The sequence below is a fragment of the Mauremys reevesii genome, linkage group 1 (genome assembly GCF_016161935.1).
Source record: "Mauremys reevesii isolate NIE-2019 linkage group 1, ASM1616193v1, whole genome shotgun sequence".
Taxonomy (NCBI): domain Eukaryota; kingdom Metazoa; phylum Chordata; order Testudines; family Geoemydidae; genus Mauremys; species Mauremys reevesii.
In genome coordinates, this window is record NC_052623.1 from 332,429,900 (window position 1) to 332,450,679 (window position 20,780).

At 43.9% G+C, this 20,780-nt stretch overlaps 1 pseudogene; it reads right to left on the minus strand.

Moving 5' to 3' along the window:
• The window catches only part of LOC120378723, a 50,215-nt pseudogene extending 30,011 nt beyond the window's left edge, over nt 1–20,204 (minus strand).
• Between the last annotated feature and the right edge of the window lie 576 nt (nt 20,205–20,780).

A 20,780-nucleotide genomic window follows, 5' to 3' on the forward strand; every position in this document is an offset into this window, starting at 1 on the left:
AAAATAAAAGATCCAGTCTTGATTTAAAGACTGCAAGTGATCATCTACCACATCTCTTGGTAAGCTGCTCCAATCGTTAGCTACCTTCACTGTTAAATTGTGCCTTATTTCTACTCTGAATTTGTCCAGGGGTAGCTTCCAAACATTGGATCTCATTATTCCTTTTTCTGACAGATAAAATAGTAATCTATTATCAGAAATCGCTTCTCCTTGTAATACTTGTAGTTTGTGATCAAGTCATCTCTTAACCTTTTATATTAATAAGATGTTTAGGTACTTAAATACAACTTTATCTTATTTCCAGAAATGCTAAGCACCTGGAAGTCGCCACAAAAGCTGTAGTAGGCACTAAATAAAAGTTATGTACCTACTGTACTTGTTGTTATGAATCTTTATATTTCAAGCAATTTTATAACAGTTGTGCCTTAATTATAAAATGATAAAATATCCAGGATTAGTCACTGTTTCTTGTGACTCTTTTTCCTCATTTCTCCTACAACTTCCTTTCCCATGCGCCTACTCCTCCCTCCCCAGTATTCTCCCTTCAAATAAATTCAATCCTCTGCTCATCTGACCTCCCACATCAAGCACATGAATGTGAACCATCCCATTTAAGGAGAGCAAGGGAAGAGGCAAGCTAAAGAAGAAAAGGAGCAACATACTTTCTTGTGCAGAGCGACAGAGGGTGGAGGAGATAGGATACTGGACATACAAATCATTCAAAGGTAAAGAGGTAGATACAAGAGTCAGGTACATAGGAAAAAGGGCTGAACTCATGAGATCAAATGAGATTGCTCAGAGTATTCAGGAGAAAGAGCAAAGGCCCTTGATAAAAATCTTGGGACATCATCCAAGACGGGTGAAAGAGGAGCTACCAAATAAAATGTTGAAGGAGTAGTCAGTAATGTAAGAGATGGTGTGTTTGATTATGGATTTATTACCTCTAACCTGGGCCCCTTATACTCCAACACACAATTTCAGAGCAAGTGTCCTTCAGTTCTGTGGCAGTGTTCTGTAGGTTAATTTATTTTTTCATCATTTATTGCTGAGTCCTCTCTGAAGGCATAATTTATGGAAACCTGGGCTAAAGGGGAAGGTTACTCCCAATATGGTTGGGTGTTTAAGGTTTCTGTAGGGTCAGTACCCAGCTGAAATAGATAAATACCGAGTACCCAGTTTAGTGAATAAAGCTTCATCCTTCTCTGGTTGACAGTGGGATCCTGGGAGGTCAGAGCTGGGCTGTAGAGAGAGAGCACTGTGTCCCAGAGAAGCTGTACTAATGAGCTGGGGCACTGGCATAATTCTGTTTCTCCTCAGCTGTGAAGTGTGTCCATATGCAGAGAGTCTGACCAATACATACACATGCTTCCAGGGCTGGACAAAAGAATAGGCAACTATAGGCCCATACCTATGGACCCAGCTCCTGAAAGCATTTGGCTAGATAAGAATCTCAACTTTTAGTAAAAAAGGGGTTTTTTTAGCCCTCATGGTTGTAGAGGTAATCCAAATCTGTAGACAAACACCAGCTCTGAGTGTAGAATTGCCCATTTTTTCCTCAATAGAGTGTTAATTCAACCCCGCACCACCACCACCCCGCCAATCCCTGCAAGCTACCTCAGCAGAGGATTGTGTGTGTGACAGGATGGGAAGACAGCAGCGGGCCTGGCCCACTGAAGCAGATACATTAGCAGCCAGGGTGTAAATACTTGGGCCACCCTTTCTTTTCTGGGGCAAGAGAGTGATCCCAAATGCTGCAGCTGCTATTCTCCAGAAGAGGGGGGGCCCTGATGCCATTCCTGCCAGGCTAAGAAAGGGACTCCATGATGCTCTGTGAGAGAAGTGGACCTTATTCCACCACCACTTCAAGTGGGGGGTGGGGCTTTAGTGCAGGGGCAGAGCCATTGGGAACCTCCTGTCATTGTGTGCCCAGGGACCCAGACTATCTTAAACCAGTCCACTACACTTGGCATCCCAAGCGGGATGGAGCTCTGCCTGACACCTGCAACCCACCAGCATGGCCCTTAGCTGCCACAGTTCTTCCCTCAGGGGACACACCTCCAGAGATATGCAAGGAAGGTCCTGATGAGCCAGGAGAGCTACTCTGCTTTCTGACTCTGTTATTTGCAAGAGGGGAGAATGTGCTGCTTATGTAACACAGTCCCCTTTGTAGCGAAAGCAGCACAGGAAGAGGAAGCTGCAGCCACAACACAGCAGGACAGAAAATGCAAGATGTCAGGCATCTGGCTAGAGCAAAATGGCAGATTTCCCAGCCAAAACAGGATTCTATGGTAGTTTTGCAAAATGCCAAATTCCATGAACACAGAATCATGGACTACACAAAGACTTGCCTACAATCCACTCTACTGATCTTATTTCCTTACAAGACACCTACCCAAATTACCAATAAATTTTGTGTATGCTTTCTAGTACATACTGATCTTAAAGTTTGTTCACATATGTAAGAGTTATCAAAAACAGTTATGGTTCCTGGCTCCACAAGCTGTTACCACCTACTTACATTGAAGGTATGCTTGAACACATCTCTAGATAACGGATACAGACTAACACGGCTGCTACTCTGAAATCTATTTTGATAATGTGTTTTATTGACCAGAATCTCAGTTGTGAAACAAAACTGCCAAAATTTGTATTTTTGACTTCTTACTTAACTTTTTCCTACAGAGATCCAACTAGTTAGTGTCAGTCAAAATTCCTTATATTACACAACACTGATTAAATAAATTAATTTTCCTTCCTTAACAATACCATGTATTGAACCAGCCAAAGGATTACTTCAAATGGCAAATTTTAAACCTTTTGTTTCTACTTTTTCCTAAAACAATATATTTTTTTGAAAAGTTTAAATTGCATAAACAAATTAGCTAATCCCCAGGTAACAGCCATAATGAAAGTAGCTAGCATGCCAATAGCTAGCTAACATAATACTAGATGTTTGTGTAAGTGATTATATGACATGGTGGATTAAAAAATTTAAGAAAAAAGAAAAATCAGTTTTAGTTTATATTGAAAACAGGTCTCTTTTTAAAAAATACACATAGTTACAATTAAATTTGAAATTAATAATCTATGTGAAGGCCTAAACTTCTTATAATGAATTAAAATAATTTAGATTAAATACTAAAAAATAAAATTAAGCAATTTTTCTTTAAAATTGCTGCCAAGCTTTAAAGAAAGTCAAACCACTGAATTGGTGGAAGTCACTGGCTAAGCAACTTGGAACCACAGTTTGCTGATGCACTAAGTCAGCTTTTGGTAGCAGTGGCCTCTTCTGAAAGTGCAGAGAGACCATTTTCCTCATTTCAGTTTATTCAACTAGTTCAGTTCAATGACTAGTTCATTCAGAGTTAAGAAACCAACTGGGAGCTGAAAAAGCATGAAACTTCTTTTCCCCTTCCAATCTATGAATGAAAACTAAGCGTGACAGGATGAGATTTACAAGTTCTAAAACTCTGAAAGACATGGTGAACAGAATTAATCAGTTCAATTTATTAACTACAGATATTAGTTTGAAAGGCCAACCATGTTTTGATATATAAAAAAAATAGTGCATCCAGCATATTTAAGGTAGATTTAATAAAATAATTAAAGGCTGATTTTGTGCATTTTAATCAATTTTGAACTTCCATCCAAATAGAGAAAATTCGTCTAGTAAAAAATAAACGCATAAATCAAGAATCTGAATATAAGTTAAGCTATATAATTGCTTAAATAAATGTGTATTATTAGCAATAAGAAATATCAAATTTAGTGTAAAGGCTATCTTTAGTTGCACATCAACATGTTTTAATGGTTACCAATCAATGAGAATCAACTTTTTGTTAGGAAAATAGCTAAAATATTATTAAAATGAGCAAAACACGATTAAAATTGATTATTTAAATCATTATTAAAATCGGTGATTTAAATCCTTTGATTTAAAGCAGGTCATGCTATTACATGAGCCTCATTCAAGCAAAGAGTTGGGCAACCTTGGAAGTCGTTAAGGCCACTGCAGAGAAACTAAATTAATCCTTTGCATTGGTCTTCACAGCTGAGGAGGTGAGGGAGATTCCAAAACATGAGCCATTCTTTTTAGGTGACAAATCTGAGGAACTGCCCCAGATAGAGGTGTCATTAGAGGATGTTTTGGAACAAACTGATAAACTAAACAGTAATAAGTCACCAGGACTAGATGGTATTTACCCAAGAGTTTTGAAGGAACTCAAATGTGAAATTGCAGAACTACTAACTGTGGATGTAACCTAATCACTCCCAATGCGATCCTGGCAATTACAGGCCAGTAAGCCTGACTTCACTACCGGGCAAACTGGTTGAAACTATAGTAAAGCACAAAATTGTCAGACACATAGATGAACAGAATTTGTTGGGGAAAAGTCCACATGGTTTTTGTAAAGGGAAATCTTGCCTCACCAATCTACTAGAATTCTTTGAGGGGGTCAACAAGCATGTGAACAAGGGGGATCCAGTGGATATAGTGTATTTAGATTTTCAGAAAGTCTTTGACAAGGCTTTGACAAGGTCCCTCACCAAAGGCTCTTCAGCAAAGTAAGCTGTCATAGGATAAGAGGGAAGGTCCTATCATGGATTGGTAACTGGTTAAAAGATAGGAAACAAAGGGTAGGAATAAATGGTCAGTTTTCAGAATGGAGAGCAGTAAGCAGTGGAGTTCCCCAGGGGTCTGTACTGGAACCAGTCCTATTCAAATATTCATAAATGATCTGGAAAAAGGGGTAAACAGTGAGGTGATAAAATTTGGAGACGATACAAAACTACTCAAGATAGTTAAGTCCAAAGCAGACTGCGAAGAGTGACAAAAGGATCTCGCAATACTGGGTAACTGGGCAACAAATGGGCAAATGAAATTCAATGTTGAATAATGCAAAATAATGCACATTGGAAAACGTAATCCCAACTATACATATAAAATGATGGGGTCTAAATTAGCTGTTACCACTCAAGAGAGAGATCTTAGACTCATTGCGGATGGTTTTCTAAAAACATTCACTCAATATGCAGCTATATAAATATGTGTTTCAAAAATCCTGTGCAGAAAGACATGCAAACTAGAGAGATCAATCACATCAGCCACTACTAAAATACAACCACCTCTGGGGTGATATATACATTTGGTGTAACACCACAATGCATAGTAGTTTAAAAAAAAATATCAGTAAAAAACCCAAATTTAGTCAAATTCAACTGCGGAAGAAATTTAAGTAGAGAGAATATAATTATCTAAACTGGAATTTGGCCAGATTAAGAGTAGAGGTTCTGCTACCAGTAAAGGTCCAAATACTCCTTTCATGATCACAAGTGGTTAGGACCTCAGTTCTCTATTTTTGTGAAGCATGGCACTTCCATCAACAACTTAGAGGTTTTTAAGGTCCGGCTTGACAAAGCCCTGGCTGAGATGATTTAGTTGGGAATTGGTCCTGCTTTGAGCAAGGGGTTGGACTAGATGACCTCCTGAGGTCCCTTCTAACCCTGATATTCTATGATTCTATAATAGTCCCTCTACCACTAGCTCAATACTGACAGGACATAATGCCATCTACTGAATCTCCTACACCATTTCCTATAGCCTTTCATTGTTCCTTGGAGGTCTTCCATGCATTCCAATTCAGTTGAACCTATGATATCCTATAGTCAGGGGCGGCTCTACAAATTTGGCCGCCCCAAGCAATCATGCCCGGGAGGCGCCCCTGAGCCGCGGGAGCAGCGGACCTGCCGCGGGCATGACTGCGGAGGGTCCGCTGGTCGCGCGGCTCAGCTGGACCTCCCGCAGCTGCGGACGGTTCGCTGATCCGGCGGCTCCGGTTGAGCTGCCGCAGTCATGCCTGCGGGAGGTTCAGCCGAGCCACGGGACCAGCGAACCGTCCGCAGTCGTGCCTGCGGCAGGTCCGGTCGTCCTGAGGCTCCAGTGGACCTCCCGCAGGCATGACTGCGGCAGGTCCACCGGCCCAGCCTGCCGCCCCCCTGGGAAAGGGCCGCCCCAGGCGGGTGCTTGCCCCGCTGGGCTCTAGAGCCGCCCCTGCCTATAGTATCACAGTAATTAGATTTTTTTAAAATTAAGATCATAGGGGATGAAACTCATAGTTCCTGCATATCCCCCCTTGCATGTTGTTCTAGAACAGTGGTGCGCAAACTCTTACAGTTGTACGCCCCACTACCAGTAAGGGTATCCGTCCATGCCCCCTTCCATTACAGCACAGCTAAGGCTTCCTCAGCAGAACTTGGGCTGAAGGCGTAGTTGGGGGCAGAACTGGATATGGGGTAGGAGCTGAGGCTTGAGATGAGGCTGGCCTGGGGACGGAGAGGGAATGAGGGCAGAGATGATCTAGGGGCAGAACTGCGTCTGAAGGCAGAGTGAGGCTTAAAGCATGGTGATTCCTCCCTGGCACGTGTGTGTGCTGGCCTGGGCCCCACCGTGTTCCTCCCCCCCCCAAACATTCATCTGTGTCCTCCTGGAGGGGCATGCCCCACAATTTGGGGACCACTCTTCTAGAAGCATGAGGAGGTAATCATGGTGGTAGGGTCAAACAGCTGCCGTATACTGAGTGGAAATCTTGAAACCTATGCAGCCCAGCCCCTCCTGCTGGTATCAAGGTTGGAAGAGCTGGTACTGCAAGGGAGTCTGGAGCACTTTCCCTGCCCAGACATTTCACTAACAGCCAGAGGAGGGGCAAACATGCTCTGAACCCCTACACAAGCCTGTGGAGACTAAGGAAAGAGCACTTACCCAGGAAACACATCACTACACAACTGAGAGGAGTCCTAAGAGGCCATTTAACTGCAGTGTAAACTTTAGGGCTCGGGCTGGAGTCTGGGCTTTAGGACTGTAACCCCTTGGGCTGAGCCCCACGAGCATGAGTCAGTTGGCATGAGCCAGCCATGAGTGTCTAATTGCAGTGTAGACATACCCACTGGGTCTTACAGCTCAGACAGTTTTTGCTGTAATTATTTCCTTTTAAAAAGATATTTAAAAAGGCAATTAAGATACCTGTTGCAACTTTTCATTCTCCTCCATGTATTTTCTGGCAGCTTTGTTAGTATTTGCTACTTAAATTTCCATAGCTACCTGAATTCCCATCTCTTTTGCCAACTGAGTAATAAGGGTGAGTAGTACGTCTCAGTACACTGAGGAAGAAACAGTGAGAATTTAAGCATTATTACTTTTTCTAATAAGATTCTTAGCTTTCTGTTAAGATTTTATTTTAGATGTAAAGGTGAACAAAATACTTATATAAATAAATTTAAGAGTCTGTTTAGGATCTTAAATTAATAGGACACATGCATAAGCTTAATAGTTGACAAATAGTTAAAATTAGAACTTGAAAAGTGAAAACCCTTTCAGGACCTGAATTCCAGTTCTGAGTGTCACCTGTTCCAAAGGATAACATTACACATATTTAAGAAGTGGGAGAGGGACCTCCATTGCTTACAGGGTTGAAGGTGCTTGTGCTGTTATTTAATGTCATAGGAGAAACACAGAACCATGAACTCAAGATTCAGGTGCTAAGATATTATGGTAATAAACATGGTATAAGAACCTTTGTAGGAGGCAAGGGTAGAAGCACTTTTCAATTTAATTTTAAAATGTATTTGTAATTTTTGCATATTACTTCCTATGCATTCTATTGATGATTTTGGATCTAAAACATTTGTTTTGTACTAACACTAATAATAAAATATAAAAACACACATACACAAAAGTGTGACAAAGTCTGAGAGTTTTTCATTTTACAGTGATTACTACTCCCAAGATATCCAAATATGACAGCTCCCCATAATTCTGACCAGGAACACACATCAATTTCACCTCCCTACTAATGTTTCAAGAGAACACTTGAGTCCAAGTGGTATAATTCAGGTTCTCAGAGATCCTCTTTATTCTGAACACACACAAACTTCCACTTCATTTTGATGCATCTTTCTCTCCTTACATTACCAGAGCCTTTCGGCAATATATTACTGGGTCAGTTAAAGCCCAAGGCAGCAGTGAGCAAAAATTATTTTTGTAAGATGGCTGCCTGGATTCACAAATCTAAGTGATTGCCTCATCCTTGTTCCGGGGAGAAGCATTAACAGACCCGTTAACCTTTTAGGCCTGGTCTACACTACACAGTTAGGTCAACTGAAGGCAGCTTACGTCGATCTAATGAAGTTTATGTCTACACTACCACGTTCATTCTGCTGATGTAACTCGCCTGCTACATTGACTTAACTACTCCATTTCCGCAGGAGGCGTAGTGCTTAAATCAATGTTGTCAGATCGACGAAGAGGCAGCATAGACAGTGCCTTGCTTACGTCCACTTTATTGGCCTCCAGGAGGTATCCCACAATACTCCGCTGTGACTGCTCTGGTGAATGTTTTCAACTTTGTTGCTCAACAGCCAGGTACACAGGAAACAGCATCTCTCCTGTTAAAGCACCAAGAACTTTTGAATTCCCGTTTCCTGTCTGTTCAGCGTGGAGAGCTCACCAGCCAAGTGGATCATGGCGATTCAATGTCCCAAACGTGCTCCAACCTGGAGTACACAGGAGGTGATGAATCTTATTGGTCTGTGTGAAGAGGAGTCTGTACAAGCACAGCTCTGATCCAGCCGTAGAAATGTAGACACCTACGAAAAGATTGCATGTGACATAGGGGACAAGGGCTACACTAGGGCAATGCAGAAGTGCTGTATGAAAATTAAAGAGCTTCAGCAGGTGTACCAGAAGAAAAGAGGCAAACAGTCATTCTGGTTTTGCAGCACAGACATGCCGCTTCTACAACAAGCTACATGCAATTCCCAGCAACAACCCCACAACCCCAAAGAGCAGTGTAGATACCCCTGGGAAGTCGGACTCCCGGGCCACCACAGGCTACAGTGAGGAGGTCTTGGACTAGGATAAGGAAAAGGCGAATGGGAGGCAAGTGAGCAGGGGATCCATTCTCCCGGAGAGCAAAGAGCTGTTTGAAACCCAAGAACAATCCAGCCAGTCACAGAACAGCATCGTGGCCAAGTTTGATGCCCGGGAGGGCATCTCTGGTGAGTATGCAACTCCAACTAATATTTTGGGGTCACATGTACTTATACTCTATGTATAATTTTTTTTGTTTTAAATGATGAGGTACAGTGGCTATCTGCTTCCCAGTGGCTGCACCAGCTAGGAAGAGGGAGCCCCATGGAAAAAGCTGTTTATGTGCAGAGGGATGGCCTGGGAATCCTCCATAGAGATCTCCAGGAAAGTTTCATGGAGGTACTCTGCAATCTGTTGCAGAAGATTTCTGGGGAGGGCTGCCTTATTTCTTCCACCACAGTAGGACAGTTTCACACCACTCCAATATTAAATCTGCTGGCATCATTGCAGCATCTGTTCCCTTGCCGCCTTTACTACCCTCAGGAGGGTGATATCAGCTAAGGTCACCTAGGGAGATGGTGGCAGTTTTCATTTCAATTGCTCAGACTGCGAATAATAGAGAACGTGATTCCCCCATTATGCTTTTTTCTGGGAGGTGCTGGGAGGGGTCGCTTCGTGGGGGGAGAGAGCAGCAAATGCAACAGCTCTCCCTGCAGTTCCCTGCTGTTTGCTGCTGCTTCTGCCCACGGATGCAGCTCCCCATTTGCCAGCTCCAGCAGCTGCAATGCAGGGAGGGGGCCTGGTGGCACCAGGTGACCAAGGGGGTCCAGCCTGCCCTGGCAAAAATCTGGGGGGCACGTGACTCCATGTGTCCCTCTCCACACGTTGCCTCTGGTTTCTGCCGAATAGGGAAGGGTGTCTCGGGCTTTCATCCCCACAGTAGGTATCTGATGAGGCTCAGGGCTTCAGCCCCGAGGGGCATGCCTGCCGGGGCTCAGGGCTTCAGCAGGAGTGGGGAGAAAAGTACCCCTTTCTGTTTATGTACTCTTTGGCAAGGTGGTCTGGTACCAAGATAGATTGCCCCACTGAGGCAAAGCCATCCAATATGTCCTGCATGTTGCCAAGGTGTCATGGAGTCCCTGGGCGATGCTCTGGAACTGCCCTCTACAAAGCCTGTCAGGACTCTGGTGAAGTCTCCTCTCTGTGAGCAGACTGTCTTCAGGGTAAGAATCTCACATGGCTTCCACCTTCCTGGGTCTGACCTTTGGAGCATTCCTCTGCCCTTCTGTGCGCTTCCCACAGCATGTCCACCCGGCGGGGTCCTGGGGAAGCCAGAGGGTCCTGTTCCCCGACTTCACAGTCAGACGTGACTCTCAGCCAGCCAGTAAAACAGAGGTTTATTAGATGACGGGAACACAGTTTATACAGAGCTTGTAGGTACAGAGAACAGGACCCCTAAGCTGGGTCCATTTTCGGGGGCAGTGAGCCAGACAACCAAGTCTGCACCTCACTTCATGTTCCCAGCCAGCCCCAAACTGACTCACCCACCAGCCCCTCCTCCTCTGCTTTGTCCCTTTCCCGGGCCAGGAGATCACCTGATTCCTTTGTTCTCCAACACCTTTAGCTATCTCCTTGCAGCGGGGAAGGGCCCAGGCCATTAGTTGCCAGGAGACAGAGTGTCGGCCATTTATGCACACTGGCCCTTTGCTCTGCAACAATCTCATCCCCTTATCCCACCACCTAGAGACTTAAGAAATGCATAGGGGAAACTGAAGCACCCCTACAGTATTCAGAGGAAACTGTAAGAACAGTCCCACTTCGTCACATCTGTCCCCCATTCGAGACTGAACTGAGTGAGGTCACTTTAGCCGGTGACCTGGGGAAATTCGAACCCACCAACGTTCCCATGGATGCCCCATCATTTCTCCCATTCCTTGGCGAGAGTTACACCAGGCCCTTCCAGTTTTACACCCTTCCATAGGTCTGTTGTGCTTGATGGCACTTGCAGGCTGCACGTGGGAAGGTTTATGTGGCCCGTGCCCTTTTGCCACCCCAATACCCCTGGGGTTTAAACTGGAATTGGGTCTTTTCCCACCGCTCCAGTTTGGAGGGCTGCAATTCGGGTTCTCTTGGTTAAGAGCCCCCATCTTGACCTTGGCCACCCTCTGAACCGATGTCTCTGTCACCCGCAGCTCGGCATCAGCCCCTTTCATATGATGCCGCCACGTCGGAGGAGAGTGGTCAGTATACACAGTAAAGCGCCGCCCAAATAGATACAACTGCAGCTTTCTAAGGGCCTGCACCATGGCCAGGCATTTCTTCTCTGAGGCTGCATAGTTCTGCTCCCGGGGCAGCAGTTTCTTGCTCAGGTACCCGATGGGGTGTTTCCCACCCTTAGCATCGGCTTGCATCAGCACCGCACCCAGCCCTGCATCTGAGGTGTCGGTGAACATTGCAAAAGGCTTCGCAAAGTCTGGGTTTACCAGATTTACTGGCCCCTGGATTAGAGCCTCCTTAAGTATACAGAGAGCCCTCTGGCACTGCTCAGTCCAGACCACCTTGTCTGGCTTACCCTTCTCACATAGCTCAGGGATGGGGGCAGCTCAGGGGCTAACGTGGGGTACAAGCCTCCGGCAGCACCCCATCATCCTGATAAAGGCCTGGATTTGTTTCTTGGTCTGGGGAATGGACCAATCTCTGATCATTTCCACCTTGCACTTTTTGGCTTTTACCATCAGTCCTGCCTCCTTGAAGCAGCCCAGCACCCTCTTCACCTGGGACACATGTTCCTCCCAGGTCTGGCTAAAGACACACATGTCATCGATGTACGCCAGGGCCACATTCTCCATCCCCCTCAGCTTGTCTAGAATCTCCCCAGGCCTAAGCATGGGGTAGGCATCGGACACGGAGAGGGCTTTAAGCTTCCGATAGTCCCCACAGAACCAGATCATCCCGTCTTCCTTGGGGACCAGCCCCACGGGTGAGGCCCGTGGGCTGTTGAACGGCTGGATCACATCTAAAGCCAGCATGTCCTTGACCTCTCTCTCCAGGTTCTGGGCTGTTTTCCCAGTGACTCTGAACAGGGAACACCTGATGGGGAGATTGGCTTCCACCTCAGGGAAGTCAGTGCTTGTTTCTCGGTCAGAAATGACGCTCCATTGTGTTCAGCTGCTGTACGACTGCCAGCAGCAATCGGGAATTGTTTTGTTCTATGGCTTCCAGCATGGCTGCTTGAAGGACATTGCCATGTTCCATGCGGCGGCTCCTCTCCCAGCTCTGGAAATACTGCAGGATAAGGTGTGTGGTGTTTGTAATGCTCCCAACAGTAACAGCTGAGTGGGATCCATACTTCTCAGGAGATGGTGCACATGCAGCTATGCCAGTATTTTGAAAAAAGGCATGAAATATTATCAGTTGCAGTTGAGATGTGGGAGAGGGGGATGCACCATGGGTCATTGAAGCCAGAGTCCCAGTCCCCCCATGAAAATGTTTTGGTCCCATGAGGCACTGAAAGCCCTTCCCAAAACCCCATGGCGAGTTGCACTGTGGGATAGCTACCCATGGTATACTGCTATCAGCATCAATGCAAGCGCTGCTAGTGAGGACATGCTCCACCTAGTATGGTGTGGATATGCACTTCCGACTTAATGACTGTGGCAGCTGGATGTCAACTTAAAGTTGGTAGCATAGACATGCACCTACCATGCAGTAGAGTTCATCTTTTCCCACTCTCTCACACTCTTTGAGATGGACAGGTTTAGTTGAATGAGTCTGTTGTATCACAGGCTCACTTTTTTACTATATATCATATTCACACTCAGGTGGCAGAGATAAGATTGTATTCTATCATGTTTACTATTGTGTATATAAAAATGAGATAAGGGGCCCCCAGATCATGAAACAGGCACCTATAGAGCTTTATGAGCTGAAATAAATGAATGTAAAAGACAAAGTTGGGCCCAAAAAGATGAAGTTGAGCCCCTTCTTGATAGTCTTAGTACAGAGGCCAAGGACTGAATCATGGACAATTAACCATCCTTTCATCCTTAAATGTGGTCCCTCCAAGGCAGGGTAGAAGCAAGACGGGGTAATGAGATTGTGCTATTGTGACTTGTGTTATATCTGTTCTACAGGTTAAAATAAGTGTTTTCAATTAAAAGAAAATATTTCAGTCTATAGGGCTATCAATCTAGCAACAATTGTGGAAGCTTTCATAACCACTTTGCGGGAGGGTCTCTCATTCAAGTTCTCTCTGAGGTACTGGTCTTTTTACCAGGACCGTCTCAGGACCTGGAAGCTCTGCAAAGAAGTGCATTGTGGCCGCTGTGGAGATGCGGGGAGGCAAGCTGTTCCTCAAGCCCCTGCTGCACAATTCTCATCTTCAAGCATAGGTGAATATGGCTCCCCTGGTGCGCTGGAGGACCGGCTTGAATAATGTTTATCAGAATCTGAGACTTCCTGGACTGTGGGACTGGTGGATCCAACGGCGCTTGCCCAATGCATGGGGCTGTCCAACCCTTGTGTCCCCCAGATGCTTCAGGAGGTGAAGGCTGCTTTGCTCCCTGCCTCTCTTGCTTATCTCAAATGGGTGCTGTGAGAAGGTTCTCCATGCCCATCGCTAACCCAGGACTGTTCAGACCTCAAAAATTGGGCCTCTCCCTTACCCTCCAGGCCCCACTTGAGTAGGCTGACTGATATCCAGGCAATCCACCTCTGAACAGTGCCTAGAGAACAGCTTATGATCCACACCATCCACTTCCTATCATGTTTCACCCCGATACAAAGTGGTCAGACCTTTTACCCCTTGCAGAGGGTGAGGTTCCCAGTGCAGCAGCTTTTATTCCACCTTGGTTCCATGGTCCACTGAGGACATAATCTGGGGGCTACTCAATGGAGCAGTGAGTACAGGCACTCTGCTGGCACAGTTCATGGAACCCAATATTTGTCCCCAGCGAGACCCTAGAGCATGTCTACTTCCGCAGCACCAGGTTGCAGCCTCTTTTCTGGCTCCTCCACAACCTCCTGCTGAGATTCTGGCTGCACCTTTCTCCACATCTTTTCCTTTAACAACTCCCAGTCTACGACCTGGTGATGTAACAGGACCTTTTAGTCAACCTCCTACTGGCACTGGCCAAGAGACATACATCAGTCCAGGAAGATGCAGTTTGACAAAGAGGTTCTCTGTAACTGTGATGCCTACTTTTGGTACCTATTTGTCTCAGGTATTTGGGCAGAGTGCCTCTCGGTGGCATATGCCAACTCCTTTGACTGCTTTATTGAGTAATGGGCACTGACTAGGGTTCACTACTCAATGTCCCCATCTGTTGCCTTTGTTTTAAACCAAGGACATGCACTCTTGTTCTTTTCATTATTTGTCCCATGGAATTAGCTGATCCTTCATCCTATGGCCCCCTCCCTTGATTGAGTGGGTGGATCTTTAATTCTAGGTAGCTCTGCCCATCTTTCCTTATCATAAATGGACTGGCTACTATTGTTAACATAAACATTCACTTAGAAATTTACACTGATCTGTGTTATTAGTTGCATAACCACTTAAACTGGCTGAAAAGGATATAGTGGTTAGCCATCTTTCAAAAAGTGCTCAATAGCCAAGCATATGCCTCGGAGGCTGGGAATATTGCTCTTAAGGATCCACGCTCTTGCTAAGCTTCAGTGAAACAGTCCAGTTAGACTTGAGAACCTAGGTTCTCGATACCAACATGCTGGCTACTAGGATTATTTTAATGGTGCTGTAACTTATTTACTGCAAATCTGCAGTTAAAAAAATACTCATAACTGACAAATTCCAAGAAGGAAATCAACAGTTATAGAAATCAGAGATCAAAAAACTAGATTATCTAGTCCCATCTCACTGCAAGTCCAAGTTTGTTCCCTAAAATACATTTTCTATTATCCTATCTAGTATAGATTTAAAGTCTCAAGATTGGGCTCCTACAACTTCCCCATGGAAACACCTGCTGCCAAATAACTTCCCGACTGAGATGTTTCTCCTAACAGTCACACCAAATTTTCCTTTTCTGGTTATATCTGTGTATATTACATTCAGCAATTTCTTTTCACCTTTAGCATTTATACTATCTTAGCCAAGCTATCCATATTTAGCTCTTTCAACCTTTTCTTATAAATCTGTCCATCCAGCTTTCTGATCTTCTTGTTACTGCCTTGTACAGTATTTATTGTATGAGAGACACTGTCGATGAATTGGAATAGCAAATTTTACACTTACAGCCAGAGAAACAGGGAGAATCCTGAGATGTAAAGGTTTCTTTGTGACCTAAAGAGTTTCATCTGAATATGATCATAGGCATTGGGGTTGATATTTGCAGCCTTTTCAGTCCCGTGTGAAGTTGAGTATTTCTTCACTTCTCTAATAGCATCTGTAAACAAAAACAAAAATTGTTTTGTCTTGTTTTTTAATGAGTATGTGTGGCACAGTGTATTAGGCTACTGTATAAGACTGAGAACTTTAGAAATATATGCAGTCTCCTCAGTCCACAGAACAGGCAAATCCCTGTAGTGGCAGTACCAACTTCAATGGCCTTTGGAATGTGCCTGACCCACCTGAAGGAATCATTCTGGAGTGATTAGGTAGTTCAGTCACCATGCTATATCACTGTCCTCTGTCTAGATACAATATTGCCAGCAATGATGGTGTCTTTTGACATATGTACCTACCCATTAGGAACAAAATATCATTCCACAAACACTATCAGAGACCCATCAGATGGTAATGACTTTTGACACCTTCAACCCGGACCAGATTCCAGTTGCTTAGTTAGCAGTGAGAAGACCAAAAATAGATTTCCCCCCCATTCCCTAAGGATTTCTCTTGCTAAGCAGGTGTTGCATATATGGTTCAAATTAAGATTTGATCAGACAGAAGCAATGTTTATATTTCCTTTACACTGTAACTATGAAAAAAGTATTTACTGGAATCCAATCAAACATAATGAAGTTTATTCACATTCACTAACGTATAAAAAAAATCCTTTCAGATGAGTTGTACTATTGCAAATACAGTATGGGTGAAGTACGTTATTTTGCCATCTTTCCCTATAAAACCTTTTCCTAAGTGGCCAACAGCCTTGGCTGCAATCAGCAGCATCTGAAACTAAGAGCTGGTCTATACTAGAAAATTAGATCGACCCAGCTCCGTCACTCAGGGGTGTGAAAAATACACACCACTGAGTGATTTAGTTAAGCTGACCTAAATCCCCTTGTAGCCAGTGCTAGGTTGAGGAGGACTTCTTCCATTGACCTAGCTACTGCCTCTAGGGGAGGTGGATTACTGATACCGATGGGAGAACCCCTCCCATCATCAGAGGTAGTGTCTACAGTAAATCATTGCAGCTGTGCCAATGTGGCATTTCAAGTATACATAAGCATTAAGCCAGGTTGGTCTAAATTAATATTGGAATAGGAAACATCCTGGGAGCACACAGACATTGTAGGGGATGATGTTGGCAATTCAGCAAGTCACATTCTTCCCTCCAATCCATTATTGAACCAGTTCCCCCAGCATCATGTTATGTGATGATTTGCTGCTGGATTTGCCATCTTTTGGAGACAAAACTTGGGGTCCTCATAAAACCCACTTTTTGAAAGAGTAAGGTATTAATCCTAGTTTCCCAGATAGATTCCAAGCATCAAATTCTGGTTACCTAAAATATCACTTCAAGGTAAAGGTACCTTTCACTTCCTGTCCTAAACTCTGAAGTTATCAATACTGTGTTATTAATCTGCTGCTGCTGCTGCATTCCACCTTAGAGCAAAGCAACTGCATGTCACTACATATAATAACCTTCTTTTTCTACATGCACATAACTTGTATGAAGTTCTGGAGTTAAACTTCATACTGAATGTGTTAAAACTGAAAAGATAAAACAAATTTCCATCCTTTTATGCCATGGGAATGTTCAGGCCTTGCCTTAAGACAGCTGTATTATGGTTTCACAAGGATACCCCATATTTAATTTCAGCTCAAATCTGCCTTTCCTTAACAAAAAAGTTTGATCAAAATTCACTCACCATCTTTCCAGCTGGAGCTCAGGGAGGAAAATAAAAATCCACCACTTTTCTATTTTATTTTCTATTGTAGTGACATTCTCCATAATATCTAGCTAAGGTTTCTGGAGGTCTTCTAAAACAGGCACTTAAATATTATTCATATTTTAGATGTCTGTACTTGCATTACTACAAGTTAGTTTATTAAAAAGAACATTTTCCAATCTAGTTTGCTTTTAGATATTTATGAAGTTTACTTCTTGCATTTCTTTCATTCACCATAGACAGTAAATCTAGTCAATTTCACTTTAAAGTCCAAATGTAATGTAATTCCAAATGATTTAAAGTCATTTGGAATTACATTACATTTTTATCTCAAAGCATTTTACTAACTTATCGCCTCTCCTTCTCATGCAAAAGAATCACTTCCATCATCAAAGACAGTACACAGTATGTTCATCAGCACACAGAAACCATGCACAGTAATTTGTGACAGAAGTAAAATGAATTTAGCCAGGCAGATGTTACCCAAGCTCAGATTTCACTAGACTTTGATGCTATTCTATGGGTATGTCTACACTACGGGATTATTCCGAATTTACATAAACCGGTTTAACAAAACAGATTGTATAAAATCGAGTGTGCGCGGCCACACTAAACACATTAAATCGGTGGTGTGCGTCCACGGTCCGAGGCTAGCGTCGATTTCTGGAGCATTGCACTGTGGGTAGCTATTCCGTAGCTATCCCATAGTTCCCGCAGCCTCCCCCCCCCTTTGAATTTCCGGGTTGAGATCCCAGTGCCTGATGCGGCAAAAATCATTGTCGCGGGTGGTTCTGGGTAAATGTCGTCAGTCACTCCTTCCGCTGGGAAAGCAACGGCAGACAAGCATTTCATGCCTTTTTTTCCCTGGATTGCCCTGGAAGATGCCATAGCATGGCAATCATGGAGCCTGTTTCGCCTTTTGTGACTGTCACCGTATGTGTACTAGATGCCGCTCACAGAGGCGATTCAGCAGTGCTACACAGCTGCATGCTTTTGCTTTTGCATGATAGCAGAGATGGTTATCAGCCATATTGTACCATCTACCATACCATAAATTGGTAATAAGATGGGCATGGCTACCAGTCCTTTGCACTGTTCCATTTGCTGCTGTCATAAGTGCCCCTGGCTGCTCTTAGCCAGGGCGCAAAGCTAAAATTGGTAATGACTCCCTGAGTCAATCCCTCCTTTTTGGTATCTAAAAATAGAATCAGTCCTGCCTAGAATATGGGCAAGTGTACTAGAGAACCACTGTATCAGAGAACCAGAGAGCACAGCTGCTCTGTGTCAGATCCTGCATAGATTATGAGCTGTATGCTATTCACAGGGGGTGCTCCTGCAACAACCCCACCTGTTCATTCCATTCTTCCCCGGCCATCCTGGGCTACCATAGCATTGTCCCCCCACTTGTGTGATGAAGTAATAAAGAATGCAGGAATACTTGTTAGTGAGAAATGAGTGGAAGGCAGCCTCCAGTTGCTATGATAGTCCACATAGGACATTAAGGAGTGTGGAGGAGAGGAGCCCAGCATCCTGCTGCTAGTCCAGGGGCAATTGAATCTTTTCTTTACACATGAAGGGTGGGGGCTGATGAAGCTCAGCCCCTTGTTGCTATGATGATGATGGTTATCAGCCATATTGTACCATCTACCAGGAAAAATTAGGACCAGGCGCCCTTGATTGACCTAACAGATGCTGGTCATCATGGTTACCAGTCTTTTTGCACTGCCCCATGTGCCAATAGGCTGATGATGAGGACGGATTTCCATCTTTTTGTACCATCAGCCATCCATAGCGTGGGGGGAGCAAGGATGTTGGTGTTGAGTGCTGCACCATCGCGTCTATCTGCAGCATTCAGTAAAGATAGGGTGACATGTAAAAGAGTCAAGACAGGATTGTTTTCCCTTTCACTTCTGGGGTGGGTGGGGTGCGTAAATTGCCTAGCTATGCCCTGACCCACGCGGACACTGTTTTTGACCCTAGAAGCATTTGGAGCTCAGCCAAGAATGCAAATGCTTTTCAGAGACTGCAGGAACTGTGGGATAGCTTGAGTCCTCCAGTCCATGAGCGTCCATTTGATTCTTTGGCTTTCCGTTACGCTTGCCACGCAGCAGTGCGCTGAGTCCCTGCTATGGCATCTGTCTGGAGATATTTAAAAAATGATTTTGAATTTCGTCTTCTGTAACGGAGCGCTGATAGAACAGATTTGCCTGCCCTTACAGCGATCACGTCCGCATCGTCCATGCGGGAGCTCTTTCTTTATTTTGATTTTTAACTGCATCACCACCCGTGCTGATCAGAGCTCCACTCTGGGCAAACAGGAAATATTCAAAAGTTCGCGGGGCTTTTCCTGTCTACCTGGCCACTGCATCCGAGTTCAGATTGCTGTCCAGAGTGGTCAGTGGTGCACTGTGGGATACCGCCCGGAGGCCAATACCGTCGATCTGCGGCCACACTAACCCCAATCCGATATGTTAATACCGATATTAGCCCTACTCCTCTCGTTAGGGAGGAGTACAGAAACCGGTTTAAAGAGCCCTTTATACCGATATAAAGGGCCTCTTATGTGGACGGTTGTGGCGTTAAATCGGTTTTACGCGCCTAAAACCGGTTTAAACGCGTAGTGTAGACCAGGCCTATGGTTCCAGTGTTCTTTCCCCCTCAAAACCAGCTGTGGCCAGCACCTCAGTTTTATGCCTCGTCTGAGAAAAAACACCTCCAATAGAACACTGCCTTTTCCCCATCGTTCTGGGACATTATTTCAATGTCAACCCACAGAAAGAGTGCCACCTACTGAAGCATCTTCCTACCAGCACTTAAGCGTCCCTTGGAAATCTACCATCCAGTTACTTACTTACCTTAATCATACTTGGCTTGTAATTTCTGATGGGATGGCACCAAGAAGTGGTCTGGCTGAAGTTCCATTTGTTCTCTTGCATCATCACAATACTGTATTATTGTGTATATGTTACTAAGTCTGCACACAAAAGTTTAAATGCCCCCCCTCCAAAAAAGTGTTTGAACTGAAATCTAAAGAATATAAAAAATGTTTCTAGTCACGTTAAGTTTGTACTCTTCCTGTTTATCTATTGCCCATGGACTCCGTGTACCCTTTAAACAATTTTCAACACACAAGAAGAAAGATTTACTACTTACCAAGAAACAAAACGATCAGTAGAACGATTATTGTTAGGAATGCCTTATTTCAATAATTTGCTATTTTATTCCATAGTGGAATCCTAAAGATCTTCTGCCATCTGTAAAATAACATTGTGTTAATCCCCCAAAAATTGAACATTAGAAGATAACCACCTTACACAAGAGTTTGTCAATACTTTTAATTCATAATAACCAATCATCAAGAGCTAGTAACAACTCTGTCAACTGCAATATAATTTAATAGTGTTAAGCTAACTACAGTTTTGCCTACAACCCAATTTAACTTCTCTTAAACCAAAATAGAAAATGTGACAGACAAACTGTGTTTATTCATATTGAAAAAAAATCCATCACAATACTAGCTATTTTCCAACTGTACATTCTTTTGCCTATAAACTTAGCTTTACTACTTGTATGCTCTACACCCATTACAGAATAGAGAACTTCAGGGGAAAATGCATAATCCATAGTGTGCCATTTAATTTTTAGCTACCTGCAAATAGTCTTTTCAGGTGAGTTAGGAAAAAGCAACTCTATAAATTTTAAGATCTTCACATTAAAATGAAGTAAACTGACAAAAAAAAAATAGTGGCTGTAACTCACTATGCCAGAGTGATTCCTTTCCAGAGGGCACATCTTTTAACAATGAAAAAAAAAAGCTCCCCATCTCATTGAGCAATTTCCTATT